This window comes from Anser anser (assembly GCF_964211835.1).
Source record: "Anser anser genome assembly, chromosome: 3".
Lineage (NCBI taxonomy): Eukaryota > Metazoa > Chordata > Aves > Anseriformes > Anatidae > Anser > Anser anser.
In genome coordinates, this window is record NC_139722.1 from 91,681,986 (window position 1) to 91,697,632 (window position 15,647).

The following is a 15,647-nucleotide window of genomic DNA, read 5'->3' on the forward strand; positions in this document are numbered from 1 at the left end:
CAGATGCAGTATGGGCACTGAGACAGTTAACTATAAAGGTAACCCAGGTAGAGATGTAAGAAGCTTTCCAGAAAAGGAAACAGCTGCTCTCTCTATCTCCCCAACTTATTTAAAATGAATTGATACCTTTTTCCTTCCGGCTTCCAGCCTGAAAGAGAGGTGATTCAAATATAAAATTCAAACCTGAGCCTGAAATCATTCACCTCTTTTTAACCTTGACATGAAATTAAAGGTTTCATCTGATCAGGTTTTTAAAACTATGCAAGACCAAGCTCTGAAGCAGAAGCAGCAATGAACTGAATACACAGTTGTCCCCTGGGGGGTTGTTTTCTTTTTTTTCATATCCACCCAGACAGAATAAATTGATAAGGGGTGAAAACACTTCAGAGGCTTGGGCTCTTCTCAAGGATGCTCAGGCTGCCTGAATATGAAATTTTACTGAAAATTCAAAATAGCCTTATTTTTCTCCTAGAGAGAGTTTCTTATTAAAAAACTGACCTCCTTTAAAAATACTGCTTTTACTGATTTTCATATGAAAGATATCAGCTTAGTATACATTTCCAACTATACTATTGTTTTCTCAAGATGAATTAAGTCACAAGACGTATAAAAGCAAAGCTATAGAAATTAACTTGACCAAATTAAATTTAATTGAATTGCACAATTGCCAGTTCTAATTCAGTGCTATGTCAAGCCTCAAAGTAACACTGAAAACAGTCAAGACACCAAGCACCCCAAAGTTCACCTCAAAGTCCCAGCAGCTGTGCCATGTTTCTTATTGAGTACTTCCCATTGTCAACACAAACTGGTATCACTGATAGCAGCAGAGAAACCTACTTGTGCAAATTATTTAAGAAAACCAGAACTGTATGTGTTTATTAACCAGGTTCAGAGCATAAACAAGTGAAGTTTCTTTGGTAGGTAGTAATTAAACTGAAAATGAGGTCAAAGACAACCTGTAGAAACAGCATTTTGTGGGGCATTGTCAAGTAAATGGAATGAAAAAAAAAAAAAAGAAAAAGGCCAGTAACCACATAATGATCGAGATACAGTATCATCTCTTTGGCTATTAACTCCAGCTGTAACCTGAGTTTCTGATCAGAAGTGACATCGCCAATGCAAGTGTACAAATGCATGCAATTCTTGTCACATCTTTCATGCTCTCTAGATTCTGACTGAAGTTCCAATGAAAATCTGTGATAGTGGTAGATTTGGAATTTTTATATAAATGAAGTATGATACACGTGCAATTAAAAACAAAAACAACCACAAAAAAACTTTGTTGAGCCTTCCCCTGTGCTATTCTTGACCAGTTCTATGCATGCCACATGACTTTTGCACTAATGGCACTATTTCATAAAGCTATTGTCAAAGATATCTTAAAGAAAAGGAGGCAATCCAGTAGCAAATAAGTCTGAATCTGAATGTACTGTCTATATTAGAGGAGATGGTCCCAAAGGGCAGATACATTCAGCTGAAGGCTGGATGTCCAGATTGCAGAGTCAAGTTGTCAGATTTAGGAGGCTCTTGCAAGCCCAAATTTCCTAAAGAATCTAACACAAGGTCTTTATCAAATGTAGGAAAGACAACATTGTTGAGCTCATGTTCCCCCTTTAGAAGCTGCTGTTGCTTATCACTTTAATTGTCCGATGGCTGTGCTACGATGCAGCAGACGTCTAAAATCTGACAGGGTAAATAGGCATGGAGTAGTCATTTGGAGATCTCCTGAAAGATACTGTGATAAATATCCCATGGAGAATCCCCACACACCAGATATGATGAGCACGCAGGCTCTCTCTGCCTCCAGTTTCTAAGCACAGTCAAATACAAGATGCTAAGTTCTAAATGGCTAACGTTCAGCCCCTTAAGCTGTGGTAAAGCACCAAACACAGCAGAACAAACACAATTCTGCAATGCAAGCCTCGTGCAGAGAACAGTTTAGGGAGTATGAACCAACCTGACAACATCTACAAAAACCCTATTAACAGCCCTGTAAAGGATGCAAGAAGTGGTAGTAAAGGCTTCATGATCTCCACTATGTGGTTTCTTGCCTTTATAAAGAACTGAGATACAGACCTTAATAAAGTCACTGTGTTAGTGAGGGTTCTGTGAAATAACTTTGCAGCTGGTCACCATGTGCTGACTTCTAGATGCTGTTCATTTTGTCAAGAAAACTGCACACATACTGGGGTAGGGAAGGATGGGCAGGCTAGATCAAATGTACTCCCTCTGCCTGTGGAGATGATTATAAGTAGGCTAATAAATCTGGATTTTGTTCACAAGCCCGCCCACCTATATCTGTAGAGAGCTGTAGCTGTGTCTTAGGTCAGGGTTATATAAGGAATAACCATCGATTCCCTAAGGATCTAATTCACCTCCCTGTAGAGAATCAGTGCACTACCTCTGATTTACTTATGCCTATCCTTGATGGCTTAGTAAATCAGTGACCCCGTGCTAGCTGCTTGCAAAAGGATGCACATCACGCTTGAAAGGTACATCTCACAGGGAATTCGCCAACATGCAATTGTGTCTTGATCTAACCAATTTTATAAAGTGAATTAACATTATTTTACGTGCTCTGTCTGTGGAGGGTCTAGAATTTATTTGAAACATATTTTCCCTCAGGAGAAAGACAGCAACAACAACAAAACCAATGTATTACTCCTCCTTTTCTCAAAATTGTTTAAAAAGTAAAGGATGCTATAGTTAAAGCCTGTTTTTCATGGCATTTTCTGAGCCTGTAAAGTTTAGTAGGGTCTAGGGAATACATTTTGTTACACCTTATATTCTTTTTTTTTTTTTTTTTTTGTCACTGCTGGTGTATCTCTATTACATTGATAGAAAAATATGTCCACTCTTTCTCTATTGCTAAACACTGTGCAGCAGGTAAAGTGCCTGTTCTATACATTGAAGTAACTGAGAGTGCCAAAAAGAAAGGTTTTTGTTACCATCAGACTAGCTCCAGGTCAGAGTAAGGAGGAAAAAATCAGCCCAACTTTTCCCTTCCTTAAAGAACGCATGTGCTGCAATAATTCACAGCTTAATCCTTAGCTACCTGAATACCAGAAAGGGAACAGGCCCACTTTACACCTTACACCAAGGTGTGATCTGGGGTGCTCGCGTTGCCTCCATGGATCAGAGGGGGGTCCCTCTGGTGGCCAGCACAGAGATGCACGGTTCTGCACAACCGGACGTGCAGTGGCTGGGCTGCAGGGATGTCGGCACTGCCCACTCCTTGTGGAAAACACGCTAATATCCTTGCCTCTCCCACCACCTATTTAACAAGAAAGCATAGATCTAAACCTCCGGGCCAGGTGTACTGCAGCCCAGCCAGGAGTAAGGGAGTTCATGAAGGGGGAGGTTCTGGCAGGGCTCTGTGGGCTCTTTTCATCACACCGTGTACACCGGTGTTAGCAGCATGGGACCTTACAGCACCAGGACCAGGCTGGGAACCCACAGTCGGTAGATGTCCATGCCTGTGGCACAGGGCACCAGGATGCCCCCAAGAGCCTACATCACCCACCACCAGTGAGCCTAAGCTGCAAAGAGCAATCTTGAGCACAAAAGTGGAATCCACACCTGTCCCATCAGGGTCCAAGCCCCATTCAACCCAGAGCTGGGAAGATTTTTTCTGGATTAACCACCCCCCTCTGCAAGAGAACTGATTCAGGACTTGCCTTTCCATGGGAGGGGAAAATGGGGAGACATCAACCTCCCCCAAAATGTGCCGGTAGTATGCAAGCAATGTAGTGCACCACAGTCCGTCTAAAATATAAGGAAAAATGCCTGACAAATTCATTCTAATTCATTTTATCAGTGACAAGGCTGCCCAGGATGAGAGATCACAAGCTTTGTAAAATTCAGTTGTGAGTGTTTGGCTCAAGGCATCGGGGTAGCTTTAAATAGTCTTTTAGGACTGAGATCGCCAGTGAAAAAATCCTGAGTTGAATTAAGATCAAGCTCAAGCTTGCTTCCAAAAGCAGCCAAACCCCTGCCTCCAAGAAATTGACTTTCCACTATAAAGGGACAAGTGGTGCTGGGGATGCTCTGCCCTGCATTGTATTCCTTATGGCTTCAAAAGGCTGGAGTTTGCAGTATGCAGCTTGATGCTTCAAAAAGTAGAGGAAAATAAAAACTAATAACCCAATCCCTTACAGAGAAAACTGGCAATACAACAGTGACCTCATATGCCTCTGCTGAAGCCCTGTATGGGTAGCAAAAAAAAAATCAAAACAGGAGAGAAACATACAATCTGAATTACAAAAGGAAACAACAAAAAACTTAAGTATAAGGAAAGATATCTTAAATGTGTGGGGGGGAAATGTATCTTAGGGAAAGAGAGCTTAGCAGATAATACTCTTTCATCTTTCCATCCTACTGTTTCCCTCCTCCTGTCCTCCCCTAAACAACTTGGGTGATTGGTCAATTAAATCCAACAGGCAGATGGAGGCCTTAGAAATATAAAGAAGCTAGAAATGCTAAAACAATCAAATAAGTCCATGTGGAGAGAAACATTATAAATGCCCCATCAACGAGGGAGACAAGACGTTAACTGGAAGCTGGTCCTCTGCGGGCTCTTGATTCAGCCAATCCCCATAGATAGCAGTGTCAAATACAAGGATCTTTTGTGCACAGTGCTCAAGGAGCAAGCTATTATTTTGCTTTATGGAATATGTGTGTGTATTATGAAAAGCTCCTCAGTAGGAAAAATAAATCTCTGTATTGCAAAGAAAAATGGATGAGTGATGAAAAACATCTGTTCAAGATGCAGAAACCTAACCAGAATTAGATATTTGACCTCAATCTCCAAAACTCTGCTTCTATTTATGTCATGGCAAATCAGGTGTGCTAAAACTCCTTGTCCATGAGCCACGGGACTGCTAAGAGATTAAAGTGAATAGCATATGAAATATGATTTGATAACAGTAGCAAAGAAGTGCTGCAGAAATTAAGTAATCATGAATTTGTAATGCATTTTCAACTAAAGGAGCTATGCTTTCTTTTAACTAGAATGAGTGCTAGAAAAAGACACTGAGAAAAAGTGTGAGTAATATGGTGAAAATGAGTGCTTTTCTGTTTCTTCTAGAAAGTCACAATGTTTGCCTAAACACTAGCCTTCACTTTTGTCATCCAAGCAGCCATTCTTACCTCAAAAGTATGTTGGTACTGAGACAGATTAAGCAAGGTGGCTATGCCCAGCCTGCAGGAGGAGTGGGATTTTCTTTGGAGGAGTGGTCCTAAAATGTACGATTGCCCTCTAAAGCAGCCTGCAGCTGACACAGCACAGAAGAAACCAACCCATCAGCAACAGACCCTACACTTTAAACTCTGTAAAGGACAAACAAATAGGCAAAGCTATTCCTTTCATCGAAGAAAATTATACTTATGGCCCATGACACGATATACTGCATGTTGACATAAATCTTTGTGAATTGGGACAATATTGTGAGCTATTTGCTGGTCTTGGAGGTGGCTGAGGGAAAAGTAGCAATGCTCTTCTCCCCCCCAACCCATGATTAACTAACGCACTTCAGCCACAAGAAGATCTGATGATGCTTCACGGGAAAACAGTCTCACAGGGAATCAGGTCCCATGGGCAGAGAACAAAACGACGGAGGCTCTGGTATTACCACATCCGCGGGGCATTCTGGCAGCATGGCATTTCTCACTTCAGCGGTGAACTGTCACAATCAATAAATTACACAAACCATGAGTCTTGAACAGTGAGATAATTAAGATTTATGATTGATGCAGACAGGAAAAGAGCAACACCACCTTTTTTTTGATGACTTTTCTTCACACATGTGTATTGGAGGGTCATCTGTGGGTAGGAGAATTATCTACAGAGACCCTATTTCCAGTCCCTTCTTGCTCCTGTATGCAAAGGAACTTTACATCTTATACTTCTCATTTTGTGTTGCAGAGGCTGATAGTTAAATCTCACCCTTATTTTCAGCAACTAACCTGCACTCTTGTTAAGCAAATTTGATTGTTTATCCTACAATCAAGAAGATTTCTGAATAAAAAATATATTCCTTTTAGCATCTGTGCAGTGACCTCAATCCCAATTTATGTATTTCTGCTAACAAACAATCATTAATTTCTTGCATTTACAGTCAATATCTGATGTCATTCTGCCCCTACTATGTTAGTATCTGACCTTGCCTTATTCCATTCAAAACAAAGTTAGCTTTTATGCTGCCTGTGTAACAGCCTAATTTAAAGGAACACTATATCAAGCAAAACATTAAAACATAAAACAACAAGACTTTAAGACATATATATATATATAAACAAAAGTCAGAAAGAGTTTTTTCATAAACTTCAAAGAAGAGTAGAAATGACCAGGTGTCTAAAACCCAGGAGGTCTCTGCAAGTGTCTTGCAGCTACCCAGCTGGTAGGTAGCAGATCAGGTGTTAACATGAGCAAATACATTTCCTGTGAAGTCACTGGAGGTTCGCTGTCTTAAGGTAACAGAAAATGTGGTTGTTAGTATTTGTTGAACCACTTTGTTTTAGTGCATTTCTACCATCCCCACAAGTATTTTCCTATGGGGATCTTCACATGGGAGCATTATCTGTTCAAGAGGATGTGCAGGTTTTCTGAGCAATACATTTAGGGGGAGGGAAAAGCTTTTTCTCACTGTGATGATGCAGTGGAAGAAGTACTGAAGGAAACTCCCTGCTCTTCAGGTGAATGGTTAGTCCAATAAGTTCACTAAATAGCAAGAAATCTTTGAAAGATTTTGTTTGCAGAGGATGGTCAAGATAATTTACATGCACAAAATGATAAATCACACACACACACAAAATCTGTTACCATTCATTTCCAGCCATTATAAATATGTTACTTACAAATATAAAAATCTCATAATGGATATTCAAAACCTTTTGAGGGGTCTTTAATAACAAAAGTGAGTTTTAAAAAAGTTTCAAAATCATCTTGCTCACTGAGGAAATGGTTCAGAGTAAGGAAACAGTTCAAAGCTGCCAGAGTATGAGAGAGACGTCCTATAAGGCAGTATGAGCTTGTATAAGCATATATGGATGTTACCCTTCTGATCTTGCTTATTTCATCCATGTTGATTTTTTGCTGAGAAGTTAGAAGTAAGAATCATTTCTATTTTGTGGGAAGCTCAGATGAAAGTAAGGCGAACCCAGAAAAACACAGCATGATAAAATTCACGTGATGTAGCAAAAATTTCACCACCTGTGAAGTGTACGAAAAAGGACTCAAGGAGTTTGGGTTGGGAAAATGGGATATAAATGTCTACTAAGAAGGAAAATGATATGTCAAAAGATGACATTGTAAAGCAAATCAGTCCACTAGCATAGCATTTTGGATTTTGAAGTGAACTCACTGTTGCAGGATTTAGAGTGGAAAAGATTTCTGAATGCAGGGCACACAGTGAAGTATGCAGCTACTGCTCAAAACTTAAACACTTTCAAGACTGTAACTTTAATATATACAGCTTTTAAACAAAGCTGCGCAGCCCTGACTTACGTTCTGTGGCATATCTCATTGTTTGGCTACGGCACACATTAAGCAATTATGGGATTGTCACAAGTAATAAATTAGTGTTTTCTGTGTTTTCACTTCAAACAAGCACATTTGAAAATGACTTTTAAACATTAATTATGCAGAGAATAGCTATGAAGTTTCTTAAATAACAATCACTTTGTTGCTGTTGTTTCTGGGCAAAACATTTCTAAGTAAAAATAAAATGAATATTTGTTTATAATTCCCTTGATTTTGGAGAGTTTCAGTTCTTTGAAGTTCATCCTAGAGTATGATTCATAATAGAATTACTGGGAAGGTTAAACCAAAAAGTGTTGCATGACATCCAGAACGATCTCTGTAATGTTTCTCCTCTTTCGCTAGAATAATCTTTTGTATTTCAATACTACTGTCAGACAGCCACCTCTGCATTGAGGGATGAAAAATTTCAACATTTACAGGCTTGCTTCAATAAATAAAATGCACAACAAGGATACAGATGGATTTGTTTGAGACATATTTACTTCTTACAATTCTTTGCTACACCTGCGTCTATGCAGACCTGATATTCCTTTGGCCATTGTGTTATGTGCACCATATAGGTCCAGGACAAAAATTTAATGTGTTGATTACATTACACGTGGTGACTCAACAAAGCTGTTTACACTTTTGCAGATTGCTGTTCACAGAATTAATTAAAAAAAAAAAATTGCCTTTTTGCCCCCAGTCAAGGAGAAAACAAATGTTAATACTAGAATTTCTCCAGGGATGAGATGTGCAGCCCTCCCAGTATTTCTGCTCCACAGACCTCACTACGTGCTATTTGTTCCCATCATATAGGGCCACGGTAATATCTTCTGCAACAGAAAAGGTCCCTAGCTGCACTGTGCCAGGAGTGCTTGTAAGTGACATTCAGGAAAGCAGGAAGGACAGTTGGTAGAGTCACTAGAGAGAGCACTCAGGGAAAGAGCATGGAGTGCTTCTCTCTGCGTGGCACTCACCTCCTTCGTGATGGATTAAGCCACACAAAGCAGATGATCAGAAGGATGGTAAATGACAATGAAAGATTCACAAAAGATGAAGGGTAAGGAGATTAATAAGCAATGCGATTTTAGAAGAGTCACAAGGTCAACTGGTAAGACTTCATGTGCACAATAATTAGCAGGGGGAAGAATAAATATCTCTCAGTCTTCTTTTTTTTTTTTCCCCTCTCCTCCCTCCCTCCCTGTTACTTTGGCCTTGGTACCATTTTGGATTTCACCCAACATCCACAGTAACAGCCCAAATTTACTGCATATATTGTAAAAGGAAGTGATAAAGCAGGAATAAATTATACAAATGAAGATACAAATCTATTTTTCTATGGCGACAAAGCTTCTGAAACTGGGACTGGCTAATACAGGTGTAAGACAGTGTTCGCTGTCTGTAACTGGTTCCAACTATACAACAGAGGATATACCCACAGGGACAATTCGGTGTTACAGTGCTTGGTATTATAATGAGTAACTTCCACATGTCTTTCATTCCTTCTGTTTGCCTGCCAAATAGTAGTCTGAAATCCTGAATTAGGCTCCACAGAAAGGGATATATAGGAGTCATTATATCTATGAAAACCCTGGTCTAAGCAAGGCCCTGGAGAAACATGGAAGGTAGTTGCCTAATTGCTAAGAGAAGAGAGGTTTCTAAATTAGATGAGAATCTGCAGCCTTGAAACCTTATATGGGTAACTAGATTCCTAAGTCATCTCTTTCAGAAACAGAGCAGAGGTTCTAACAATGTTTTAACTCACTATATTTTTTTAAATCATATTCTCAAGGGAAGGAAGCAGTATTCTTTATTGAATACCCTGTTAGACTACGCTGTATGTATTAGAAATTTCTCCAGAACAACAAGGGTGCAAACATTTATTTCACAAAGTCAGAACAATGTACTAACAGCTCACTTCCAGGCTTAATCTGGCAGGGGCACTAAACCCTTCCTATTAAAATATTTTACTCTGCATGAGGAAATTGGACGCACTGAAATAAAGAGTGACAGATTGGAAATACAAGTTAAACCAGTTCCCAGAGGAGACCTGGGATCCCATCCGTACTCAAAAGACAGCATATGTATCTTATTTATTAAATGTCTTGCACAAAACAAAAAAGACCTCAGGATTTGGGTCAGTATTGAAATCATCTTTCCTACTGGATGAAATATGTACAGAAAGGAGGACAACTCTCCCTGATATAAGGTGTAGTCCTGCAGACATGCAGGAGGCCATCTTGGTAAACTGGACATATTCATGGTCAGTTGGAGAAGAAAAACTACAGTAGGTTTTGCTATGTGTGACTTCTATGAAGTTATTCAGTGCAGGCAAGAATAAAGATTCCTGATCTTACAGGGGAACGTTAGAGGAATATGGAAAACATATATTCATTTATAACCATTAGATACCTGTGAAATTATATTACTGGCAAATAACCAACTTAAAATCATTGGCATTTAGGGTTGAATTCTCAGGAATACTACATAGCAAGCAGGAACTCTGCTGTTTTAGCTGTGAATGTGGCAGAAAGAACCACCACTGCTTTATCTCCTAGGACAAGGTGAACAGAGGATCCAGCAGAAGTTAGCAAGGTGGAAGATGCAGGACAGGTTCCAGTTCACCACTGGTGGGTAATTCCCTGAAGAGTTTGTCTCAAAGGCACAGTTTGGATTAGTCTAACAGATGCTTCAGGTATATCAGGGCTAAAACACGTTAAGAGTTGAGGCCGAGGTTTGCTCCCCCATTAGTATTTTACCCCCTCCCCAGCCTTGCAATGAGCAGAACCATGACACCCCAGTAAGCCTGGTACTAACTCTGACAGGAGTAGGACACAGAAATTGAAGAGGATTATATACAGGGATCAGATCAAACAAGGTGTATACCTCTCCAGAATGATCAATTTAAAACTTGGAAAGTGGTCAATGGGGATGCCCCCAAAAAGTAAAAAATAAGGGTGCTGCTTTTACAAAGTAGTAAAGCAGTTTTAACAAATGGTGCATGTAGCAGCACTGAAGCAATTGATGACAGCTCTGTGGTGGACATACGGCAGAAAACCAGAACCACACTGTGAGAGTCTGAGTGGATGGATATAGCCAAATTTCTAGGTAAAACCTGTGCGATTCCTCCATGACAGAAGGAAAACAGGAAATTGAAGGCAAAAGAAATTTGGTCCAGCTTCATTTTGTCTGGAGGGTAAGAGCAGGTATGAACATTATCTATCGTGTGTGGAGGATCTTTAGTTGTATAGAAAGAAACAAGGAGGTGAAGAAAAAATGAGGTGATAAATGTTCAGGATGTAGATGGCCAAGACATGACCCATCATTTTCCCCATTTTGATTCCCAATTAAAAACTGCCCGGCATTTATTTGAGCTCCTCTGTTCTATAATGAAGGTAAAACAACAAGCAGTTGTGAGGACTAAATGAGAGAAAACAAGCAATTTATTCTTGTAAGAACCTTAGCAAAAATAAATAAATAAATAAAATAAAAATAAAAACCATGGAAAACACACGGGACACTAAAAGTTAAAAGACCATACTGGTTCAAGAACAAAGGGATATAAGGTGGCCTTTGGTTTATTTTAAAAGAAACAAAGAAGTTTTTTAACCAGTGGAGATGTGATTGATGATCTGGGACAATCTTCCGATAAAAATAGTGGAAGTAAGAACCTATCTCACTTCAAGAAGGCACCCAGAATGTTTCTGAAAGGGTTGAAATGTTGTGATTGCTGCAGCAAAATTGTTTCAATTGCCCAGGAAATCAGACATTTTCACTCCAACATTCTTACTATCAAACCTGCATCGAGCATTAAACTAACAGGTCCTTCAAGAGCTATGGCAGGAAGACAGGGACATGTGCAAGCTGGGGAGTGATTCCTCTCCTGAATTTCACATCTGGTGACTCTGACATCTTAAGTCACCTCCCTGTTTAAGGAGAACGATGGTGCTGACTTGCTCAGTGCACTTAACCATCCTCTTCTGAAACAGGAAGGGAGAAGGCACATGTGATCTTTCCTTCAAACTCAACATATTCTGAGTTTGAGGGAAGACAGAAACATAGAATGAGAAAAGGAAAGGGGAAAGGAGTCCTCCATCTCCCTTCCATTTTGTGTTTTTTTCTATTTTTCCTTTTTTTTTTTTTGTCTGACTGTAAAGCAACATCAGAAAGAGGGTCTGTTTTCCCAGTGAAGGGTTTCATTTCTAGTGATGCTTTTCATGTTTAAAATTAGGAAACAGTATTTTATATTGTGGGAATTAAAGAAAGCAGAATGACTGGGATTTATGGGCCAGTCCTTTGCACTCTTGCAGCTCAGTGGTAATTGTAAAGAAGCCACACATACTGTGACAAACAGAAATATCTCTAGGGTGTTCATCTGTCAAACAATTTCATTCACATCTCATCTGCCTTCTGAATGAGATATGAGAATGAGTCTGCTACATTACTTCTGCTGTCAAAGGAGAGGATGGATTCAGTCCCCTTTAAAGTGACAGTGAACTTTTTACAGTCTTTGTCTGAAGAGTGAGCACATAGAGTTTGACTTTATCTGCAGGGAATTAACCTTATCTCGTGTGTAGAGAACAAGGAGATATGTCCAAAAGACTTTCAGATGTGGTTCATTGGACCTAAAGTAATAAATACATAAATACACAAATAAAATTAAACATTTAACTTTCAGCTCTTGTCTGCCTTTTTGAAGTTTCCTGGCTCAACTCATTGTGAAAGGCATCTGAATGACAGCTCTGTCTGGGAAGAGGCAAGGTCCCAGCACTCCCTGAGCAATTGTTTTAACCAGGAAATTAGGATTCAGCAGTTTACAGCGGGAGGGAAGGTAGAGACTTCAATGTGTTTGAGGATGAGGAAGAGTTAGGAAGCAGCTGTGAGAAAGATTTGCCCATTTCACTTACAGAAGTAACTACAAAGCCATCACTCTCCAGACAGACTGAACTGGTGACCTGGAAATGAGAAACAAACCATTTCCTTGCCCTCTGCCAAAAATTCACTCAGTCTTTACATTTACTTATTTATTTTCTTTAATAATTTATCTTTCAAATCATTATTTAGCCATCAAAGCTCCTGTGAGCTCATCATCTCCAAAATAATCTTTAATGCCAAGCAGAAGTAACGAAGCAGACAGACCTGTTTATAACAACCACACATCTACCAGTCTCCCATTTCCATTGCCACAACTCTGACGTGTCCCATTTCTACCCCTTCACACTTTCCACCTCTTATATTTTGTGTATTCAGGCCCTTGTTCTGCAAACCAGGACCTGCTCAGAGCAAGGATCTTCCTAACGTGCTGTATTCATATGTACCATGAACAAGTATGCAGAAAGGGGTACCTCCCGCAGTGAATTCACAGTGACAGCTTTTGTGACAGTGCCTGTTGTAGAGACATCTAAACTCTGAAGGTGTCAGAGGTAATGACAATTCTGCTCTGTCTGAGCATTCATAGACGTGTGAATTGGGGCAACAAGCAGAGACAAGAGACTGGAGAGCAGCACAGAAGTTCCTGAGCTAAAAGAGCCAGAAAATGGAAAGTGTAAAGACCAGTATCGATCAAGCAGACTGAGTCAGAATCTGCTCATGAAATGTGTTTGCTTGCTAATAAATCCTACGACGATATTTTCTCCATCCCTTCTGTAGCAGATAGCTGTGCTATTGCTTATCAAAGAATGAGATAAAACAGCAGAGCATGAGCATGCACTCAGTGAAGACAGTATTCGCTTGAGAGACAGTTGTCTGGGTAACAGCCTTGTTTCCGGAATTATTTGTGCATTTTTAGCCATTTTTCAGTACGATATAGGGGTGTGGACCACAGTTCAGGACAACCCTCTCCCAAAAGATCTTCTTTTATCTTCACAGTCCTGGTTTATATTAATTTGTTGCCATAAATGCTGTATCAATCAGCAGCTCAAAATGCCATAGTCTTGTTCAATTAAATCAGTGAAAGCCATTGTGACTACTATGATTTGTGCAGCATCCAGTGCACTGAATGTGCTTCAGGTATGGCAGACCTTCACTGACACGGTGAGAGGAACAACTTGCTTCCAAGATCTCAAATGGCTTCAGCAGATGTGCTGAGAAATTCAGTTCTGTCAAAACAGATGCAGATCTGAGCACCCAGAGGAAAGCACCTGGCATCTTAGAAGCCTTAGTTCTACGGAGAGCTTGAGTTTTGAACAGGAGTTTTCTGGGTCATACAGCTGATTTTCATAGAATCATAGAATGTTTAAGGTGCCTTCAGATGCCATTTAGATGCCAAAGTCTTTCTGCTAATCTGAAATGATTCTGTTTTCAGAGGTATTTAGGCATTCGTTGTGTGGGCTCATTAGGATTTGATTATCACATTCTGGAGTAATGAAAATTGCTTTGAAAAAATATTATTTTGAAAACACTTATGACCTTGTACACTCCTCCCCTTTCTCCAGCCTTTCAAAATGCTTAGGGAAACACAGTTTTCAAAATGCACCTGAAGGACAGCTTCTCTTTTCAAGTTTGTTACAGCAATATAATATTAATGCGACACATAGGGACTGCAAAAAAAACAGGTTGACATTCACGGCAATATTCACATAAAAAAAAAAAAGAGAGAAGACATGAAGGAAGAGTTTCCTAGGACATGCTGCTGCATGCTTTGTTGGTGAGTAAGAATAGGAGCAGAGGCACAGGTTCATTTACCAGGGTTTTCCAACACACCCAGAAACCTTTGGATTGAGGTTGTTCCTCCTAATACAGACTTTAAGTAACATTTTATCATGTGTTTACATAGCACATTATGGACCAATGACAAACCTTTGCCCAAGGGAACCTGTAGTTTCAGAGATGCAGCCAAATACTAATTAAACCGAAATGTAGCATTTATTTGCCAGTACAAGTCTCCTCTGCAGTAGATCTTTGCATGTGCCCATTATTGCTGCACAAAAGACACAAAGTCCCTGGTGTTCAGAGCGCTCATCAATTAAAAAACAGATTAAAACTTCAACATTATTACAGAAAATGAAGGAATCACAGACCTTTAGGTCCTTGGGCTCCAAAATATTTAATTTAAAAAACCAAGAGGACTATCTCTGCAACAATGTTATATTACTATATTTATTACCTTCTCTGTCTCTACAGTAACAACTTTTTCTATAACCATAGATCTCAAACTACTCACATTACTATGATGATATAATTTGTAACGTTTAGCCATAGGGTAAGCATAATTTCTTTTATGAATTGCGTACTTATGTTCATTACAGTAAAATCTTTCTTTGAAAGACTTATTTAGATTTTACCAGTATACCTGCAGTTCATCGACATTCCGAAAAGATAAGCCAAATTGTCTGTCTCAAATTATTAAACCTCTTATTTGAAATTTCTTCTGTAAGTGGAAATAATGATATCTAATGATTATGTAATAATAACTATGCTGGGTTTAAGTATAAAATACATATTTTGAACTGTGAGCATATATCTTAGAAGGGCTCTATTCTCTGAGGAATCCTTACCCTGCTTACTATGCTTAGATAATTTAAGATTTTATGAAAAACACTTAATATTTAATTAACATTTGTTTGTTTGAAGACAAAAATCCTAAAACCATGAACTAACTGTAATTAGGCTGGTACCATCAGCCTGTCCAAACACATGGCTGAGAATAACAGAATAGCTCATTCCCTTAGGAGCTATTTGTTACAACGGGCTGTTAACAGTGAAACCTATAGAAAAACATTTAACTATCACCACTGCTCCTAATCTTCAGAAACATTTAAACATCAAAAGAGATAACTTTATCCTATAGTCTCAAAATGTTAATCAAATACAGACTGCAGCAAATGAATCTGAAATACAGGTTGCCATAGGGGCTTCTCTGTGCTGTTGAAAGTGCTTCACAGCCCAGGGTCAAGCGGAGCTGTGAAGAGCAGGCTCTCTGGAGGATGAGCTCTAGAACAGAGACGGGAGCTGCACTTTGGACAAAACCTGAACTTCCTGAGGATGCCTAAATTCCCAGGTACTGACACAGGGGCTGATGGATGGTGCGCACAGCAGAGGTGATGACAGAAGTGCTCTTCTTCCACTTAGTCCTCACCTGACAGTACTGCACTTAAGGAACACCACAGATGCTTTCCTAAGGTAA

General features: G+C 39.5%; 1 protein-coding gene across 14 annotated transcripts in view; it reads right to left on the bottom strand.

Annotated features, from left to right (window-relative positions):
- Window positions 1-15,647, bottom strand: part of LRFN2 (leucine rich repeat and fibronectin type III domain containing 2) — a 227,500-nt gene that overhangs the window by 170,148 nt on the left and 41,705 nt on the right. The window contains exon 3 of one of the 14 annotated variants that reach the window (XR_014581798.1): window positions 581-5,681. The exons of 9 other annotated variants lie outside the window; for them this stretch is intronic. The gene's annotated coding sequence lies outside the window, so the exon portion shown is untranslated. 4 more of the 14 variants (XR_014581799.1, XR_014581800.1, XR_014581801.1 and 1 more) reach the window with 4 other exon arrangements.